Source organism: Mixophyes fleayi, chromosome 9, assembly GCF_038048845.1.
Source record: "Mixophyes fleayi isolate aMixFle1 chromosome 9, aMixFle1.hap1, whole genome shotgun sequence".
NCBI classification, from domain to species: domain Eukaryota; kingdom Metazoa; phylum Chordata; class Amphibia; order Anura; family Limnodynastidae; genus Mixophyes; species Mixophyes fleayi.
In genome coordinates, this window is record NC_134410.1 from 132,998,060 (window position 1) to 133,019,293 (window position 21,234).

Sequence of the window (21,234 nt, forward strand, 5' to 3'; positions counted from 1 at the left end):
ATAATGAGGGACTCTGCTGAAACATCGCGCTCTTGTCTTTCTGCCGTATCCCCGCCTGATTGTGCCCATGTTTCTGAGTGTTTGCCGGCACGCCAAGATGGCAGCCATGGCAGAGATACAGCACTTTTCTCTACCCTACGGGTATTTGCGGATTCTCTTATCCTGTGTCCAAATCCAACACAAGTTATAAGAGTGCACAGTTACAAGGGGTCTCTGTGTTAGCGAGATCGCTTTTACCTCAGCAAAATTACATGATCTTTATACGTCCACAAATCGTGGTAATTATCCGCCCTACACTCTAACGGGGCATTTTATATGTGACAACGCGTTTATCACTATGTATAAATGTTACAGACGTCCAATTCCTCATGTGAGCGATTCAATTCCACAAACATTGGCAGAGAGAGTGTGTATGGGGCCAGATGCAAGCTGGGGGCCCCAGGCAGGGAGAGAGAACCGGGACCCCCGAAACTCTGCATCAGCCATACAGTGGGCCCCAATATCTCCATGGGCCCCAGTGCACAGCTCCTGCCACTCCAATGGTAGATCCACCGCTGAAGGGGCCTCTCACACCCCTGGGACACAGAAAAGATGGACTCTGCGTCTTTACAGTGTCAGAAATGACCCTTATAGAGAGATCTGACATTTTAACCTCTGAGTATATGAGATGTACGTTATGATGATCTGAGAAGCAGAACATTTACTTCACAATCAGGTTTTACCTGCATCAGATAATACAAAGACTTTCTAGAAGATCTTTCTGACCTGACAGACCAGCTAAAAAATAACATAACTGACATACTAAGGCTATAAGTGTTACTTCTCTCTTTAATTCTCCCAAGTCAGTGACATCACCAAGGACACAATGTTATGCTCCTGTTCACCCTCCATTAACTTTCAGTTATAACATGTGCTGAACAAATTAATACACTGATGTTAATAGGTGTTTTGTGACATTATTATTATTATATTTTATTTATAAGGCGCGACAAAGGGTCCGCTGCGCCGTACATGACATATACAGAAACATAACACATAACATGATACATGAAGAACAAAACACGAAGACCAGACATACGTACGGAATATATTATTATTTTATTCAGCTCATGTGAATGGGAATGGATAATCTGTGGGAAAACATGAGCTGAACATTACGTCCCCAGGAAACGGTAATGATATCTGTTCAGATAAAGTAAAGAACAAGATATTTAACCAAACAAGCGTCACCCGGTTAAACAGACAGAAATCTCCCGAGTACTGGAGACTGCGCACGTACGAGCAGGTAATTGCTGCACGACTTGTGCTGTCTCTGAGGATCTACGTCTGTGTCTCTGCTTGGTTCTGAGTGTTTGTTCTACAAGGCCCCAGGGGCCACAGTAAGATCTGTAATCACTGGCCACATGACACATCAGAAACTGCCCACGCTGCAGGAAGGTTAATGCCGCATTCACTTACCCTGACAGATCGTATATATATAATCCTGCCTGGGACTGGAGTAAAGAACCACTGACATAGAGCAATATGGAGAGGGACGTAATATAGAAGACGGAGATACAAGCTGACAAGTCGCTGCTTAGATGTTAAAGAACCAACAGAATTAATTTGTACATTTAATTTTACCAGCTACAGCAGCACAGAAAAGATGTCAGTCCCATCTGAAAATCTATAGTAGGGACAGCTGGGAAGGACAAGAAGCTACCACAGAATCTAGAGTTCACCTAATGTAGGTGGTCTACTGAAATCCAGGACTGTCAACCGGACGAGTCCGGGACTTGGACCGTGGTAGCTTCCAGGGGAATCTACAATACAGGAAGCACGCTGACTGGACCCAACGGCCCAGGCGCGCTGCCCCTCGGACAACGGCCCAGGCGCGCTGCCCCTCGGACAACGGCCCAGGCGCGCTGCCCCTCGGACAACGGCCCAGGCGCGCTGCCCCTCGGACAACGGCCCAGGCGCGCTCCCCTGGACAAAGGCCCAGTGCTGTAGGTCATCGATAAAATCACTGCAATGCCCATTTCATCGAAAATTGTTAAATAGCAATGAACAATGGGGGCTCTGTCTAGTGCCAATAACTGGACATTTCATTATGGAGGGTTGCACTGATCAGCAGATTTTCAACACAGCTCTTCAGGGTGAAGTTCACATTAGATGAACTCTGTCATTGCCTCATCATTCAGCTGAGAGTGAATATTGAACAATTATTATATCCCCCTTATATCTCCATGTCCCATCTCCCCTGAATGTACAAACCCCCTAAGCCCTTGTGACCATCTTTAGATGGGTTAGTGATTCAGAGTTACATTGATTTGAGATATGGAAGCTCCACCAGTCCTCTATTCTAGCCGGGTGGAAAACAATGAGAAGATCAGGACAACAACACTCTGTCTTATAAATAGGAATGGGTCTAAAATCTTCTCATTGTACAATTATTCAATGTCCCCAGGAAATCATTGATAAAAATAAAAATATATTAATAATAATTTACAGCATAAAAAAATGTATTATTTTATTTGAACACTTATTTAAAGCAGCAATCCCAAAATAGAACTTTAATTTATTTTCTTTAAATAGCATGCATCTCATAGTCATTTTTCTTTACTGTCCTACAAATTATCTCCTTTTTCAAAAGCTCTCTTTTTGACAAACACAAATGGCTGCCAGACACAGTTAATCTGCTACACAGACACAGGCTCACAGCTCTCAGCAGGTCATGTGATGGCAGAGGGGGGAGAAGGAGGATGTCAGTGTGCAGACAGAGTTCAGAGGAGCATTCAAAAGCCTCTCTGCTCTCTAAATTATGTGCTATATGACTGTGGTTTCCATGGTAGTCCAGAATCATAAATAATTAATAACAGCCTGAATTACAAAACAAGGTAAAATGGTAACTACAAACATCATATTAATGGTGTGCAAGAGGTGTGCTGGTATGCAAATCTGTTTTACAACCATTTTATTGCCCTTTGACCAACAACAGCTCTAGTCAATATATTATAATTACCTTCTGGTACAATCCAGAGATATGCCATTAACTCCACTAAACATGGTATAAGTTCTGCACATATGCACATGAAACATAATTATGTTATATTGATTACTTGGTGAAATTCATTATCCCCATAGGTGCCTTATGGGTCCTGCATAGGTCATTGACACATTTATCTGGCTAAAACAATTGGTTACAAATTTATACAGAGATATTATCAAACATGGATTATAGAAAGTATTGCTTTGTCCATTACATTTGCTATAAGCAATATATATAATGAATTTGGATTGATACAAGTATAATTATTCCTGGTCAATTTAATTTTAGCAAATCTTTTAGGATCTGTGGAGCTCTTAACTGAGCAATAAAAAGGGGGGATGCTCTTCTGTGAACCAGGTGCCTCTGAATAAACAATCAAAGATCGGTGACATAAAGTAGCATCTGAAGCAAAATCCATGAACCCATTTGTAGCTTACACACAGCGATTTCTGGAAACCAAGTTACCTAAAGAATATCAATTTAGGATAGATCATGACCACATTTAATTAATTTCTGTAATTCAATTAATATCCTAATTATCCTGATTAAGCTATAATCATGGTATCGCCTTCAGAGGACTATAAAAAGATATACGCTTTCTCTTTATAAACGTAATTGCTCAATTAATGTTTGAAAACATTTCACATTTTGAGCAACAGCCATGATTAGGCACACATCACAGGCCATTCTCTTAAACCCCTTTCTTACAGAAGACGTCACTTATATTAAGCGAGCAAAGTGCATATACTCGGAAGGAACAATAGATTTGTAAAGCTGTGATGGATTACGCCAATCTTTCATTCTGTCATCCGTCACTCCGCAGTTTCTCCATCCGACGAACAATTATCGCTCACAAAGAAAAAATGCCGCCTGGAATTTATAGGGCTATAAAGAGCCTGACCTCCTTACAAAATTACTGCAACATTTTTTTATTTATTTCTTTTTTTATATAACACGAAGGCAAAGAAAATCCCCTTTTATCAAGACTCGGCCTTTGAATGAAAGCTTAAATCAAAACATTACTCTGATCCGCACTTCACCCATGAAAGGTGACAGCATTCATCTTTACGTGTGTGAAAGGCCAGGCCGGATCCTGCCTGATCTTGTGGGGGTCCAAGGGGAAAATAAAACAAAAGAAGAAAGAAGAGTGAAAACTACAGACATTCTTTTTATCTCATCTCTTAAAAAGAGCAAAATGTCTTTAGTCTACAATCAGAAAAACAAAATACAAAAATAAAAATATTACAAATAAAAAGATGTAAAGTGCTGGTAACGTTTAGAGATAAAAGCGGTTCTGGTAACAGAGAGCAGGAAGTTAATCTCTGGGAGAGGGAGCGAGCGTCTGTACGGTAAGGATCTTATTGGTTATAAGCAGCGATGTCGCGATGGCTCTCTTGCCCAATGACGAGATGCGATATCACAGAGCTTTCTACGGACAGTCTACAGCTTCTGTCCTTGTAAATGTACCTATTTTATAAGACTGACCTAATGTACTATGTAAACTTCAATTTTTCAGTATGTAATATGCAATTTTCAATACCTGGGGCTAAATGTATTAACCTCTGATTCTGGCAAATCGCCAATATTCGGAGACCTTGTCAGGTAAATTTAAAAAGGCATTTTAGTTAAAGGGGAGTTTTGCCTTTAAACACACATTGCCGTTTTTAATTTTGCTGACAAAGTCGCTGAATATCGGAGATTTGCCAGAATCGGAGGTTAATACATTTACCCCCTGTTTTCATTCTCTGACCTGTAGAAGTTAAGATTTATTACAGTTAAAATTTAGTACAGAAAAAAAAACATCCCAAAGCAGTCTCTCGCATCCTCACACAACTAATCGCTGCCACCACCTATTGCACTGGGGCAATAGGACCCTGTAACCCAGACATGAAAATAGATGGATGAAATGGATGGCTCTTCAATTGAATAAAGTCCAAAAAACTCAATTTACTATTCATACCTAAATTCCAACATACATGACAAGTTCCCCTGGGCATTCACTCAGAGAGGCAGTGTATATGCTAATATGAGGAGGACAGTCACACCTGGGTGTGAATCATAGTCTGTTCAGAATTCTTATACTTGCCATATCTTTTCTCTGACACATCACACGGACATAATTCCCCATTCAATAGTCATAATTTCTCACACAATTGTATATCATATATGAAATGATCAGGCCCTATAGTCAGGAAGATACAGGATTACTACAGTTTCCCTGCTCAGCTGTTATCAATATTTAGCATACCTTATGTAGATTTAGTTTAACACAAAGACATGAAATATGAAGAATGCTGTTTTGATGTAATATATCTTCCAGATCAATACATAGGCAGCTTTCGAAGGACGCAAACAGGAGATTATTCCTAAGCTAAGACCTTATTCCTTTGTAGCAAAAAGTGCACTTCACCAGGAATTGCAACCTCTGAGCCAAGGAGTCTGTGCTAGCGGACAGATCCACCTTCACAATAATAACACCTGTAAATAACCTTAAATGGTTTATCAAACAGATTCTGGTTGCAAAATTATCTCATAAGATCCTGAGCTCACTATGTGTGAGGAACAAGACATCGGGTCAGCGAGCTGCCTGCTGAAGGGGCAAAAATCACACAATAAATGCTTCAGACATAGCACTGAAGACCCCAGAGATCCCATGACTACAGAATGTCTATAGGGACTTTATTTCTGGTCTTTAAACCATTATTAGTCATTCTAGGCAAGCATTAAACACAGGAGAACGCCCCCCCCTCCCCACTCCATGGCAAAGTAAGAGGTAGCAGGGTCCTCCATCAACACATGGTATCATCTACCATCACTGGTGCAGGGAATTCAAGTGTCAAACTGACCTCTGTATCAGGTGATATTTATGCATCCAACTTGTTTTTAAAAGTGATTTTTTTTTTCCTTCGGTGGATCAATGTAACGTCCCTGTGTCGTGCGTCTGGCAGTTTCTCATGTGCTGCCTGCATTAAGCTATGGATTAGCTGCACGGAGTCTCCTTGATGCAGTATAAATTACTGGGGGAATGTCCTCATCCAGCATAATGAGGGACATGAAGGGTTTCTGGTTAAGTGATGGTGATGAAGCAGCATTTAGGGCGCATGGCCTGGGAGCGGCTCCACAGCGACGGGGCTTTGATATAAATGGGTGGACAGGAGAGGTCAATGTTCTATTCCTCAGATATCTCACAGACAAAGGAGGGATGAGCATCCGTCTCATCTCTGCTCATTACAGGGTCCTGAAACTGGCACGCGGACATTTAACAATTCCCGTCTGGGAAGATGAAGCAAAACCACAACGGTTCCGGTCATAAGATGTCATTTACACCCCTAATACAGAACCGGTAGTCCCTGGGTTCTGGTTCATGGGAGAGGGAATAAACGTTACTGATTGTCTTACAGAACACGTCCATCTTTCTGGACTATTTATTTTTCACATATTTAAATCTAAAAAAGCATTGTGTGTTTTTCCCTCAAATTTTTAAAAAAAAAAACAACCTATCTACAATTGTTGGCTAGATACGCTCTCAAGTAGAATGTATCTAGCAATATCTTGTTGGTTTGATGGGCAGATGCTGTAAAAGTGACAAACGGTACGAACCACCCCCAACTCTGTGTTACTGACATCAGCAGGTCTGAAGGAGTCTGTCCCACATCCCCAGCTTGGATGAATGAAGATAGATCAATGTATCACATCCCTGTGTACGAATAAGGCTCTGAAAGGATTTAAAATGAAACTGAACACAATACATTGAAAACAGTTAATAATAAAGCTGCAGCACCAGAGGGCTACTTTAAAATGGCAGCTGAAAGGGGGTGGAGGTATGACAAGAGGACCAATCAGAAGTTCTGATGTCCGTGATTGTGTCTTCTTATTGGTCCTTCTGCAGCATCACACAGCCCCAGTTTTCAGCCCAGTCTGAGACACTAACCGCAGAGACTCCTGGAACGCGGAAACACGGAGCAGCCTCTGGGGCTCTGGGCAGGGCGGCTGAGGTAATGAGCTGGGGGTGTCAGGTAGGGCTGGGTACACATCGCTACATCCTACAGGCTGCCAACTGTCATCGATTTCATTGCATGTTGTAAAAAAACATTCCACTAAGCTCTCGCCGCACAGTTCTTGTGCTTACATTAATGTCAGTGGAAGTTCTGAACTCTTCAGCTATGGAATCAGCAGAACGTTGGTGACTTTTACGCACCATGCGCCTTAGCAGTCGTTTACCCCACTTTATCATTTTACGTGGTCTTCTGCTTCGTGGCTGAGTTGCTGTAGTTCCTAAACGCTTCCACTTTCTAATAATATCAATTACAGTTGACCGTGGAATATCCAGCAGGGATGAAATGTCACAAACCGTCTTATTACAAAGGTGGCATCTATCACAGTACCACACATCCTATCACAGTACCACACATCCTATCACAGTACCACACATCCTATCACAGTATCACACATCCTATCACAGTACAACGCTTCATGTCACTGAGCTCTTCACAACGACCCATTTTGTATCACAAATGTTTGTAAATGGAGACTGCATGGCTGGTGCTGGATGTTATACACCTCTGGCAACGGGTCTGATTGTAACACCTCAATTCAATAATTAACAGGGATGGTCATGTCTTTTGTCCATATAGAGTATATATATATCTCTACAACCTTCCTACAGTATATGCTGGAGAATAAAAGTGTAAAGGGAATTATTAATATCTTGAAGATCTACGAAAGAAAGATAAAAAATATCGCTGACCCCTCTAATAGGTTTGTACAGGAGTAATAGTTTCTCTATTGATCCTAACCAGCCAATATAAATGTGGTACTTGCTGTTCCACACGCTCCAGTCTTTAGATGGTAAACTCTGATAGGTGATCATTGTACAAATGTAACACTGTTATCTGTTATGTGTCTGTTCTGTGTCCCAGCGGCTGTCTAATGTCTCCGCAGACTTATCCACAAATGAAACAGACTTATTGGGACGTTGTTTATTCAACCAAAACCACGTTTTTAGTGAAAAAAGGTCGGTGCAAATTGGAGGAAGTGAAACGTCTAGAAACGCCCTCGAGTTGTAAATAAAATGACTAATAATAAAATACACAAATATGGATTAGACCTCATTGGTTCGTGGTGGGGACCAGTGTGTTCCAGCAGGTGGGAAGTCTATATGGAAAACACATCTGTTGATTATATTATAATCTAATTTATCCTAATCTGAGAAAACATCCTCTTCTGTCTATGGAATACTGACAATAACACACAACCAGAAACAACTGAAGTGTAGGGTGGGCGTTTTAGAGATTACTGGGCCTGTGTTCAAGGTTTTTTGCCAGACTTCCCCCCCCCCCCCCTCTGGAAATATGGCGCTAGTACCCGTGTCAGTGATATGGACTGGATGAGTCCCTTTATCATCCTAAAGGACAGCGCTAGATATATGTGGCCGGCTGTCACTGCTCTAGGGGAGCGCTGGCGCAGGCCCGCTGGCACTGTATACCCTGCAGACATTATAGATACACCACCGCTCTGCAGCCCTGTAACTGTTCACAACACTAAGTGGGAAACTGTGAGAAACTGAAATACAGCAGCTACATGTAGGAGCCAGGGCAGACGAGAGGCATCCATGGGGCTCAACTGATCTGACTTCTAAATACTTGGGGTCAATAAATCTGTAGGCTGAGTAACAAACAAGTGGTCCGGAAACGTTAAGGAAAAACAAGTTCACCATAAGGTCAACAGTTTAAACGGGGTCTCATGGTATACACTATATGCAGCGGTCAAGTTTATTTTATGTTATTTAAAGTCTCCTATCCCCAACAGGCAGAAATCATTGTAACTGGTGCAGAAACCACAATAATACAGAGGTTTCCTGTGCCCAGATCTAGTACAGAGATCGTTCTTGGGGGGGAGGGGGTCATATACCTGCAGATTTCTAGTACAACAGAGATATATACAGATACCTTACAATTACCAGGTGGGAGGGACAATATGAGGGGTTATCAGTAAATTACTGGATTACACAATGTGGGGTCCTCTTCCCCCCCCCCCCCCCCAGATCCGTTCATTGGAGCCACTCGAAGACATTTCAGTCTGTTCGAGAGTTGCAATTATATACACAAATAAATAAATGGGAATAATATACGAGCCCCCCCCCCCCAATCTCTCAGTTTACATCATGCTGCAATGTGGCTTGTAAGTCAGAAATAATTAACAGAGCAGCCATATATCACTGTCACTAATCCTGCCTTTTTATTACTGAATGTAATTATTCTCTCTTGGTCTCGTGCTCTGCGGAACCAAAGGGTACATGAGATTTAAGCATAATTACTTCCACGGAGAGACCTGCATTCTCTCACTGCTTGTGCCGAGAGGCGGTCTCCGATGCCAGGCTTTGTGCAGTTCTCTATCAGATACCAATGAGTTCCTTTACCTAGTGTGCCAAGGAGAACAGTGCCACAGTGCCACCTACCATGTATTTCAGGGGATGTTACGATCTCGCTGCCCAACAGCTATTTTTGGCTGAGCGTCAGTGTTCTCAGAAGCACCGACTAATAATTGAGGTTTAATAATTGCCTCTTTCACATAAAAAGACCCCGACGTAATGTAAAGTGCCCCTTTCTGTGCCACCCTGCTTAAACGTGAAACAAGGGGGCAGTGCCCACAAATGGCCCATCCATCAGTTTGCTTTGATTGGAGTCATTAAGGAAAATAAGGCAAAAAAAAGGAGTAAATGTTCCTTGGGACAAACCATGTTACAATGCAAGGGGTGCAAATTAGTTTAATATTTTGCACATAAGTTAAATACTGGCTGTTTTTTCATCTAGCACACAAATACATGATAGCTTCATGTTTACACTAGCTGATCTAGGACATGTCCTAGCCCAACTAGAAGTCTGTCCTCACATTTTAAATTTACCTCCCCCTCCAATGCTGTTGCATTGGTTTTGCCCAGTTGCAAAGTTACTCCTTTTTTATGCTTTACTCTCCTTAACGGCTCAGGCCCATGAGTATACTGCCCGTTCCTTATCGGAGTGGGTCCATAGTCTGGTCTCCTAGTGCACTTATCTTTCCAGTCAGCGCCCACACCATATACTACTTATTACAATCCCTTCTGTCTCTCTCAGTAATTGCAATAACGCTTATCTGTCACCCATTTGCCTTTTTATTGCTTAATAATACACTGAGATGGTCACTGTCCTCCCCAATTATACATTCACCGTATTTAACCACGACTTGCTCTCCTGCAATTGACGTTTGCGGACTAGGTCCGTTCAGAGCTCACGATAAAGTAATTAAACATCTATTCATCATTTAGTAGCGCTCAGCTTCCGATAAGAGGTGGGGGCTCCCGACAGGGCCCCCAGACATTTACTATATGTAGGATAAGTTCAGATTAACAAGCTGTTGTCCAAATTAGTCAAACCATTTATGGGTATGTTATAAATCACTGTCTGCTGCCCTGTAGCTGAAAACTAGAATGAAATGAAGCACGAAGGGTTAAACGTTCTACAGAGCGCTGCAACATTGTAGCGATGTAACATAGGTATATAATATATATACACACACACACACACATTATAGGTACAGGCTGCCAGGTCCTACTGCAGTGAACAGAGGATATGAATTGTTACATGTCAGATGAAATCTTCAGCTCACACATAGATAGGTTAGAAACATCATTAATAGAAGCTTTATGTTCACAGAAAGCAGAGGAAGAGTTAATCATTTTCAAGTCGATATCGGACGTGCGATCATCATCGTTTATTTACAGGGCGCCATCAATTCCGTAGCGCTGAACAATCATTACAGATACGACATAAATGAACACAATAAGCACGATAACAAATGTATGAATACAATAACACATAATGGCAACATCAGGTACAAATACAGACTACGCAATGTGCGACAATACAGATATGGGGTCATATCCGTGGGTGCGAGAAGACACCAAACATAGCACCCCCACAAAATACAGCAAAACACCTGACAAGGGACAGACGTGAGTCATAGGGTAGAGAGGACCTGGTCGCGGGAGCTGACATTCTAGAGGGAGGAGATGAAGAGAGACAGCGAGAGCAACTGGGGGGGGAGTGTACATGGTGGGTGGAGGTCCTAGGAGAGGGAAAGGGGGGCAGCATGAAGAGGTGGGTACTGTGGGAGCATTTGAAGCATAGTAGGTTGTGGAAGAGTCTGAGAGGATGACGCCTTCCATAGGTGGGGGGACATGGGAGTAGGAGGAGCGCAATGGTGGTGGGCCAGTGAAAGGACTGATAGAAAGGGGCAGCGTGAGAAGATTAGTCTGCCCACAGCATTCAGGAAGGACTGTAAGGGGGGGAGGTGGGTGAGGGTTAGGACAGTGAACTGGAGGTTACAGTATCAGTGCGGTGGGACGGGGGTGACACCATGGGGCAGATTAAATTCCCTGTGTTATTACTCAGAGCGCGGCTGTGCATTATTACTGTTGCTCTCCACACCTCTATCAGCCACCAGTAAAAATCAGCAGAGATTTTCTAAAAAATCCTGCGTCCACATTGTTCTTGGAATTGAATTTGCCCCCATGAATTGCATCATGTTAGTGCTGCCCCCCCCCCCCCCAATGAGTGAATCATCTCACCACGGAGGCAAAGCCAAAAAGGCGCACGTCCCGCCACATTCACCAGCTAGTGTGCAGGGTGCAGGAGAACGGCAGGAGTCTGGGAGACCTCCCGGGACACTCGCAGCAGAGTGGGGCCAGTAGACTTTACCTGTTGGTACAAACAATGAGGCTTTATTGATCAAATGATGTTTAAGTTGTGTCCTACACAACCCCAGATATAGCGAGAGATCAGCGGTCTGCCGTGGAGGAAAATAAATCCATCAGCTTCTCAGTGGCCTAGAAAATAACATGATGCCACGGTACCTGCCAGGATCGCTGCATTCAGTGCCCCTTTCACCACATGCCCAAAGTAAACGTCACATCAAAAATCAGCGGTATTCAGCCTTGTAAAACCTGATAACGGAAAGTCGTTCCACGGATGGTCTCAGTGATATCTGTGGAAGTCAGAGAAATTCTACTTTATTGTATCTTACTACTCATAGAAATGTATCGATGTAACCAGACGTGGGGGTAAATGTATCAAGCTGACAGTTTTCTGGCGGGTTTGAAAAACCAATCAGCTATCATTTATTTAGTACATTCTACAAAGTGATAGCTAGAATCTGATTGGTTGCTATAGGCAACATCTCCACTTTTCAAACCTGCTGGAAAACTCTCAGCTTGATACATTTACCCCCTAGTGTTAAAAGTGGAACATGGAGCACGAGGGGCGTGGTCATGTGACACAGGGGGGTGGTCATGTGACACAGGGCGTGGCCATGTCACGTTGGGGCTTCCAGCTGCTTGGCCACCTCCACCCCCTCCCCTGAATAACCCTTTAAATGCTACACACACCAGCAGCAAGTGCACATGGCACCCGTTAGCGGGATATATTTCCCAAATAGCCCCAATTGTAAAGCGCTACGGAATATGTTGGCGCTATAAAAATAAATGACGATGATGATATTCTGTAGTCGGGGAAAGGTCCTGACTTGCAGGACGGCCCCATCAAATTGTGACTGTCCAACCTCAAGTGGAGCGTTGTGGGGGTGGCGTAGCCGTGTCTGAAGATGTGGGGCAAATTAAATAAACCCCCACTCTGTCCCAACAGTACAACCATGGAGGTTTGTTGCCCCGAACCCTGTGGTTTGGAAGCTGAGATGTCATGTAAATCGGTGAAGCCGCTTAATACGAACATATTGATGGATGGAGCAAATGCAAAGGTTGTTTCTGCCTAAGGCGTACAAGTCAGCACCTCTGCCGTTACCATTATACATGTAACATACATTTGTAAACGCAACTGAACTGAAAGTAAACTGATGTGAACAGAAAAGGAAATGAGACATTTGCGCTCTGGTGTGCGCATGACTTGCGCTGTGCGCAGCTCGTTATATGAGAGCTCTGACAACTCTAATGTCAAAGTATATCAAAAACTAACATTTATCCCAATGGCTGCACTGTAATATGCGTTTCCATACACTTAGCTTGAATAAGATGGTTTCTTGTTTTATCACAAACACATGTTAAAGAAAAACACCGACTGAACGCACCTGTACTCACGTATATATACAATTCAGTGTACGTACTCTATATACACCGAACAGCTTCTTAAACTCGACAATCAATTCCACATTAAGTCAGGAAATGTTCTTACAAATCTTACTTTGTCGGTGTAGAGTACAACAATTACCAGTGATACAATGTAACACGATGCAGCTCTTCAGCAAACCCAGAAACCACTCAACTGTATTTGTGCCTTTTAGACCATTTTATGCTCATTCCCTAAAAACAGAGACAGAAATAAGATGAAACTCTGAGGAGAGACAAAAACCTGCCACAAATTGATTGAACGAGGACCTCAATGCCGTCAGGTCACCGAGTAATATGTAACCTTAACCCCAACATCCGATCTGATTCCGGCAAGTGGAATAATTCATGGGGAGCATAAATAATCTGAACGTCAGAGATGCATTTTATTGCAGTATGAACTGACCTTTCCAGATACACAGGATCCAGCTACGGTGACATTTAATGGACTCTCAGACAAACAGAATAGGATCATGTTTAAGGACCGGCTGTGATTGCTAATACAACAGATATGGGGATAACACAACATGGAGATGACCTCAGATATTCTGTCCAGTCATAAGGGTCAAACGTATCCTCAGTACACCTATATGTCACCAAGATGAGCACAACGGTTCCAAGACTAAATGATTTAAAGATTTATAAGTGTTAAACCCCATTGAATGGAATGGTTATTTTTTATTTAGTAAATGAAACATTTAAAGTGGCAAAAAAAAACTAGTTTTATATGTGAATTATTTACTGCTTAACCTATACATACAAAAATGAAATATACAATTATTTCAGTCTTATGTAATAAAAATAAATCGAAATTGGATTCTTTCTTGGAGATTATATGACATATGATATAAACCTACATCAGTTCCATAGACGTGTTCGTATATATAGAGAAACGTTGACCATGTTAATCACAAGAGATAAAAGCATTAACATGACGACTTCTTCTAATACACTGACCCAATTCAACCTCAGTACCCTCCACTGATCCAATACATGGTACACGTTCTCCATCATCTCCCTGCAGACTTCATACCAGAACACGGTAACACGTTACCTGACAGCGGTACAACACTCGGCACATCACACAGACACTAATTTGCCTTTTGACTTTTCAATTGAGAGCTTTACCCAGACCACTCGTTCCCAAGTAGATAGGACCATTTGGTGAAGCCCCCGACAAGAGGCTTGAAGGACACTTCAGTGCAATCCAATTACTAAAGAGCTGCTGACATACAAAACATTGACATGTACGTACTTATGTGTGCTGTAAAATGATATGTGCAGATCTCCAACACAGTGATATGTGCAGATCTCCAACACAGTGATATGTGCAGATCTCCAACGCAGGCTCGGAGCACAATAAAATAATACAAATACAATATAAAAATATTTAGGAATATAGCAGCCTCATAGTATAAAGAGGTCAGTGAAAGTAAACAGACCCAGCACATCCACGGTACAGCGCCAGTGTTCAGGGAGGTTACAATGTAGCTAAAATCGTTATTAATAAAATAACCCGAGAGGTCAGCGGGGGTCACTGTAAAGCACAATTACAAGGGAATGGTGTGGGCAGAGTAACAAGGGGTTAATAATACTGAATAATTAATAACAGTTTGTGTGATAATATTGGGGGGGTGTATGAAGGGTCAGCACAGGAATCTTAATTCAAGTATGAGGGGAACTCATTAGGGTGCAGGGATGCCCTAAAATACCTGCAATGATACTATAGAAGGTCGCTGGAAGATTCCAAATAGTAAAGAGTTAAATATATGTATAAACATTCTGCGTCCATGACCGATACATGTATGTAACCAGCACACTGATGTATCACACGTGTCCCATACACAGGGTACCCCTCCATCATCAGCCCGGGTTTCTCACCTGTATAGAGTGGAAGACCCCTGGTTGTTAGGTGAGGTCCAGCTTCCAGAGCATGAGGGTGATGCTGCAGAGACCAGGGATGGGGAGGAGAGTCCAGGGATGTGTGGGGAGAGGCTCAGAGTTTAATTCAGCACCTTGTACCTGGAAGAGCAGCAGATCAGAGCTGGGGTGCAGGGGCCATGGTGTGATGGGCAGAGTGGTCAGTTACAGGGGTGCTCTCCTGCCAGTTATAGGGGTGCTCTCCTGCTGTCATTAGGGGGTAAAGCTGATTTCTGGAGTAATGTCCTTTGAGGCAGTAGAGTGTTGGGGTGCTCTCCTGATTTCTGTCAGTTTTTGGGGTGCTCTACTAATTTCATTAGGATGCAGAGCTGAACTCTGGTGTAATGTACTTTCATGCAGTGGAGTGTTGGGTGCTCTCCTGATTTCTCAGTTTTTGGGGAGCTCTACTACTTTCCCTCAGCTATTGGGGTGCTCTCCTGTTTTCATTAGGGTGCAGAGCTGATGTCTGGAGTAAAATCCTTTTCTGCACTGGGGTGTTGGGGTCCAGGCTGCAGGGGAGAGTTGGGGTCCCGGCTCCTGGCTGCAGGGGAGAGTTGGGGTCCCGGCTCCTGGCTGCAAGGGAGAGTTGGGGTCCCGGCTCCTGGCTCTGGGGTGCAGGGGAGAGTTGGGGTCCCGGCTCCTGGCTCTGGGGTGCAGGGGAGAGTTGGGGTCCCGGCTCTGGGCTCCTGGCTGTGGGATGCTTTCCTCTGACTGATGCAGCTCCTCTCGCTTCTGATGTTATTGCAGGTGCACGAGCACTCAGCCATTGCCTCCGGGAGCGCGCGGGGGCGCGCCGTGCACGCTGGCTGTGACGTCACAGCTGTATACTATACATCCAGAACTAGCTGCTGACATGGATAATGTCGGTATTATCCAGAATGGTGTGTAGATGGAGGACCCAGGGATGTGCTGTCAGTAGTACCTGTCACTATGATGCTGGGACCAGTCTCAGTCTGTTCCTCAAAGTGGTATAAAATTCACCAGAATTTCTCCAAATTTAGTTTTATTAAACAAGAATTCATCTAAATATTCCAAAGGGTTCACACATGTCTGAGCTTAAAGTAACTTGGTGACATTTGAACACTGCAGCGCTTACTGTCCAAATTAATAAGCGTAAAATATTATCTTTTTAAAGAAAAAAAAATTGCATATAAAAATGTTCAAATGCTAATTATAACGCAGGCTGCAAACCGGGGTCCGCTGAAGATCGTATAGTGACATGACCATGGCTGCGGAATTAGTGGCGCTATATAAATAAATGATGATGATGATGATGTCTACGGCCATTGAACCCAGAAAATTCCATCACATTTCGAACCCATTCAAACCTTTGGATCATGACGAGTGTGAGATACATTCAGGAACCTCTGACTGGATGACGTTCCACACAGGACATGCTGGACGCCCTCTGTAACACCCACCCCGGGTGCTTCCTGACTCCCGCTTCTCACCTAGGACTGACCAACCTGCGGCTCTCCAGGTGTTGTGAAACTACAAGCCCCAGCATGCTCTGCCAGTAGATAACCAGACGATCACAGACAGTGTATACCGAGACCTGCTGTTACCTTAAATTCAGTCTGGGGGGTAAATGTATCAAGCAGCAGGTTTGAAAAAGTGGAGATGTTGCCTATAGCAACCAATCAGATTCCAGCTGTCATTTTGTAGAATGTACTAAATTAATGATAACTAGAATCTGATTGGTTGCTAAAGGCAACGTCTCCATTCTTTCAAACTCGCAGCTTGATACATTTACCCCCTAGGTAGCTGTAATTGTAAACAAGGTAGGAAGTTTCTGGTGCAGTTACATAAACTGAATTGAAGGTAACCGCAATATAAATTGGGAGGTTTGGGATAAGACCACTTTGAACTGGGTGACGGGTCATGTTGGAGAGTCAGCAGGGGAAGGGTTACTACATCATACATGTTATCCCTGACATATGTGTAATTAATATGTATTCACATCTGATAATCCTACATACCGGACCTTAGATAGTATCTGATCCATGGTGTCACAATCGCAGTGGAAATAGCTAAGAGTTAAATGTTACATTTTACACCTTTTCTGATGACATCAGCAGTCATGATGAACGTAATGTGTAGGATATTTATAAGGAATCAGTTATTTCAGACCCTGGTACTAATTTCTGTGCCCCTGAACCTCCCTCTGAGTTTAGTGTAACAATCACCTGTACTGAATTAATGTGTAAACACAAAACCCTTCTCCCCCAATGAAGCAATCAGCCCAGGTAGCAGAAGGTAAATGAAGATGAAAGTTGAGCATCTTGCATACGGTGGAAGAGGAAGGGGTCACATTGGAGGGTCTGCAAAGTGTGTTCAATAATTCAAGGTGTCAAATCATCCATTAAACATAAACACACAATTAGAAATGTCAATAATTTAGTGTTTGCCACATACATTTGCAATGTGGAATTTAGAAGGTGACTTTTATACAAATTCATATAATTAATAGTTAATTCTTTAACGTATGGATGTCTGGAATAAACCAGGGAGGATAGTGACAAGAATATCTGGGATAAACAGTCTGGAAAATAAATCACAGAAGAACTATCAACATTTTATAAAAATATTATTAATTAAGGGACCAGTAAGCCAAAATACAAGTAACTAACAGTAAATATAATATAAACAGTCTCCAAATATGTAAGTTAAAGTCATGAGCTTATCAGACGTGTGTACTGGAGGCAGAGGGGATATTTCTCCTGTGTCCTGCAGACTTCCTGTCTGTAACCCATCTGAAGGACTCTGTAGAAGGTGCAAATGAAACATTGTACTCGGTCGTCTATCTCGAGTTCCGTCAAGGTATGAGGCTGATATCATTAGAAATACTTGCTTCATTGTACTGATAATTAGGAGCTGTTTCATCTCTTTAGAATATTGGATCAAGGTCAGCTGTCCCTACTTTCCAGGGACTGCACCATAATATTTATTGAAGAGGAGAATTTATAATGTATTTTGTAGACAGAACATTAGGGGGTTGTAGTGCTGCCTGCTGAGACAGTTTTGTCTGTGATGTATTTAGAACTATTTATAGGGTATAGGGTTAGGGTCAGCCATGTAAGCCCAGACACATGTCACACACATGTTGTATGATCACACAGCAGTGACATGGAACAGCCTGTGTCTGTATCACATACTTACCTACTTTCTTCAGCTCTCTTCCGGGAGCCAGCCAGTGGAGGGGGGCGTGAGGGGGCGGGGCGGCCAAAATCGCGTCATTTAGGCCCCGCCCCCTGTGACGTCATGACGCAAATTGCGTCATTTGACAGCGGGGGGCGGGGCTAAACGCCGCGATTCATCGGGAATCGCGGCGTTTGGGATCTAATTCTGCCCACTTCACTAGGAAGTGGGCACTTCCTAGTGAAGTGGGCAGAATTCGGGAGATTGCCACACTCGCCCGGGAGTCCGGGAGACTCTCGCAAAATGCGGGAGTCTCCCGGACATTCCGGGAGAGTTGGCAAGTATGCTGTATCAGTGAACAGGTGGGTGGCACCACCGCCCCCCAAACCTTCACTTGTGACCCCAGCTCCTTCCTGCTTTATTGTAAGACTTGTTTGTTATAGCTTGTAACGCTTTGTATCATGTTGTATCGCTTGTATACATGGCTGATCTGTGACCATCTCATGAGAGACTCATATTAAGAGCCACCCTTACAGTCTCAGATTAAGTGACATTTTTGGCTATTATAACAGACTAATACTAAAGAGGCAGAAAATCATAAAGATAAAATGCAAAGTGCTATTATAGTCTATTAACAGGACAGTGCATGTTTCCCTCCTCTCCCTGCTGGAGCACATGTGTAGTCATTACTGAGTGATACAATGTAACAGATCCACAGGTGGTGTAATTATGTCACTGGTCACCTGGAAAACCTGTCCTGTTATATATCAGGGGTATGGAAACCCTGCACTAGGAGCACAGGTAGAGGTGAATGAATTGTGTGGGTCGCAACTACTATCATCATCATCATTTATTTATATAGCGCCACTAATTCCGCAGCGCTGTACAGAGAACTCGCTCACATCAGTCCCTGCCCCATTGAAGCTTACAGTGTAAATCCCCCAACACACACACACACACACAGACTGAGTGAGATTACAGGCAATTTAATATCAGACAATTCACCTACCAGTATGTTTTTGAAGTGTAGGAAGAAACTGGAGCACCTGGAGGAAACCCACGCAAACACAGGGAGAACTTACAAACTCCACACAGATAATGCCATGGTGGGAATTGAACTCATGGCCCCAGCGCTGTGAGGCAGAAGTGCTAACCACTGAGCCACTGTGCTACACCTATGCCAGCCCTGACTGGGGGTAGGAGGGTAATGTGCAACATATGGCTCAGGGGTTCTCTTCTCCTATAACATTACACTTGTTCATCCTGCACCAATATCTGCTCCTTAATACTCTGTATTCCTTTCCTTCCAAGGACACAAGCTGGGCGACTGCAGCATTTTTGAGCACTTGGTAAATGTCACCTTTGTGGATATATCGGTGATTGCTCCAATGTACAAAACAAGTGGAGCTTTAGATTGTAAGCTCTAACGACTGTTAGCGCTACATAATATAATATTAAACAGTATATCTGAATAAGGAGACCGTTATTGCAATGAATGGAGCCAGCAGGACAGGTGTGCGGAGAAGAGGACGGTGAAAATGGCTCAATATACAGCTGCCGGCGGTTACATATCTTCTTCTATAGATTCCCCCAGGGACAATGATCTGTTAGAACCAATCTGCAGAGTCCCAGAGTATTTCCAACAATCTTCTCAGCTGCATTAGAGGTTACTGACCTTGTTTTGTTCTGTAACAATGTATCAGGACTTTCCCTGAGAAAAGCAGCTCAGGGCGCAGATTCTCCATACAGCCTGGCATCCACATTGTGCGCTGATTATCATAGGAGACACCAAGAACCTATATTGGTACTTGTTAATTATACGGGTGCCACTTGGCTCCATCCACTTGTCATGTTTGTGAGTTTAACTAAATTGAAATTTTGTACAGAAAAATGACACAAACTATCCTGCCCACACCAAACTCTCCACGGGGAAATTCCTCTAGTGTTTCACATGATGTATATCCCCCAACTGTCCCAATTTTGACGGGACTGTCCTGATCCACAAAACTTGAAAGGGGTGGAGCTTGTACTGAAGTAGGCGGTGACTTGACAAAATGTCAATGTGATTGGTAGAAATTGTGTATGTTTGGCTGAAATGGGGCTGGGCTGAAATTGCCTTTGGGAATGTTGCGGGTTTGTACATCGAACTGAACCTCACCTGCTTGTCTCTTCCGATAGTGGAGAACTTTCCCGGGCACTGCAGACTTTCAGAATACATCCCGGTATTCCAATTTCTTTGAATCGGGACACAGAAGGGGTAGTGGCCATACCCAGTGGGAAGGTGGTAATATCCCCATTGGGCATGTTGGGCATTTCTGATGTGCAAGTCTGCTCCTAACCCCATTCAGTTTTTTTCAGAGATATTTAACTTTCAAATTTCCCGACCACCTTAATGGGTGGATAAAGTTCAGTCACCAACGGGATCAACTGTATTTCCAAGATAAAGCCACAAGTAAGTTTCTGCTATTACTAGATGGTCCCCGTCCTTGGGGTCCCCGTCATCTTCCTGATGGAACAGCCAATGAAAAGATGGAGTGAAGGGATCTGACTCGCTCACAGATGGTTCCTGATTGGACGCTCTCTGGTAGACCTACATGAGGACTGAGTACCTATGCATTGGGAAAACAAATGGGCCTTGGGTTGGGGGCTCAAACCAACGTACTATTCTGCGGTAATGTGGGAGATGGTATAAACACCAAACTCCCAAAATAAACCCCGGAGTTAGTTCTAGTATAGAATAATGGCTGGATGTGGCAGTTGTTGCCAGTTAAGTATAAACCCTTATTATTGAGGTGTAGTTCTAGTGATACAATGTGTCATTCAGCAGAAGGCTTTGCAGAGTAGCAGGAATGTCATTGCATGTGGCGGACGTCTCTCCCATACACAGGGTTTCCAGCCCCACATTAGCAGGGAGAGAATCCTGGCTACATGCACAGAATTGTGTACAAGCTGCCAAAAAAGTAGAAGGCAAAATAATTTTCTGCACAAAGCTTTG

General features: G+C 43.3%; 1 protein-coding gene across 4 annotated transcripts in view; it reads right to left on the reverse strand.

Annotated features, from left to right (window-relative positions):
- The window catches only part of LOC142101373 (protein FAM163B-like), a 134,134-nt gene that overhangs the window by 59,313 nt on the left and 53,587 nt on the right, over window positions 1–21,234 (reverse strand). The window contains exons 1-2 of one of the 4 annotated variants that reach the window (XM_075185831.1): window positions 15,063–15,280; window positions 11,919–12,049 (exon numbers count right to left, since the gene is read on the reverse strand). The exons of 2 other annotated variants lie outside the window; for them this stretch is intronic. The gene's annotated coding sequence lies outside the window, so the exon portion shown is untranslated. Of the gene's footprint in view, window positions 1–11,918; window positions 12,050–15,062; window positions 15,281–21,234 lie in introns of those variants that run through there. One more of the 4 variants, XM_075185830.1, reaches the window with a different exon arrangement.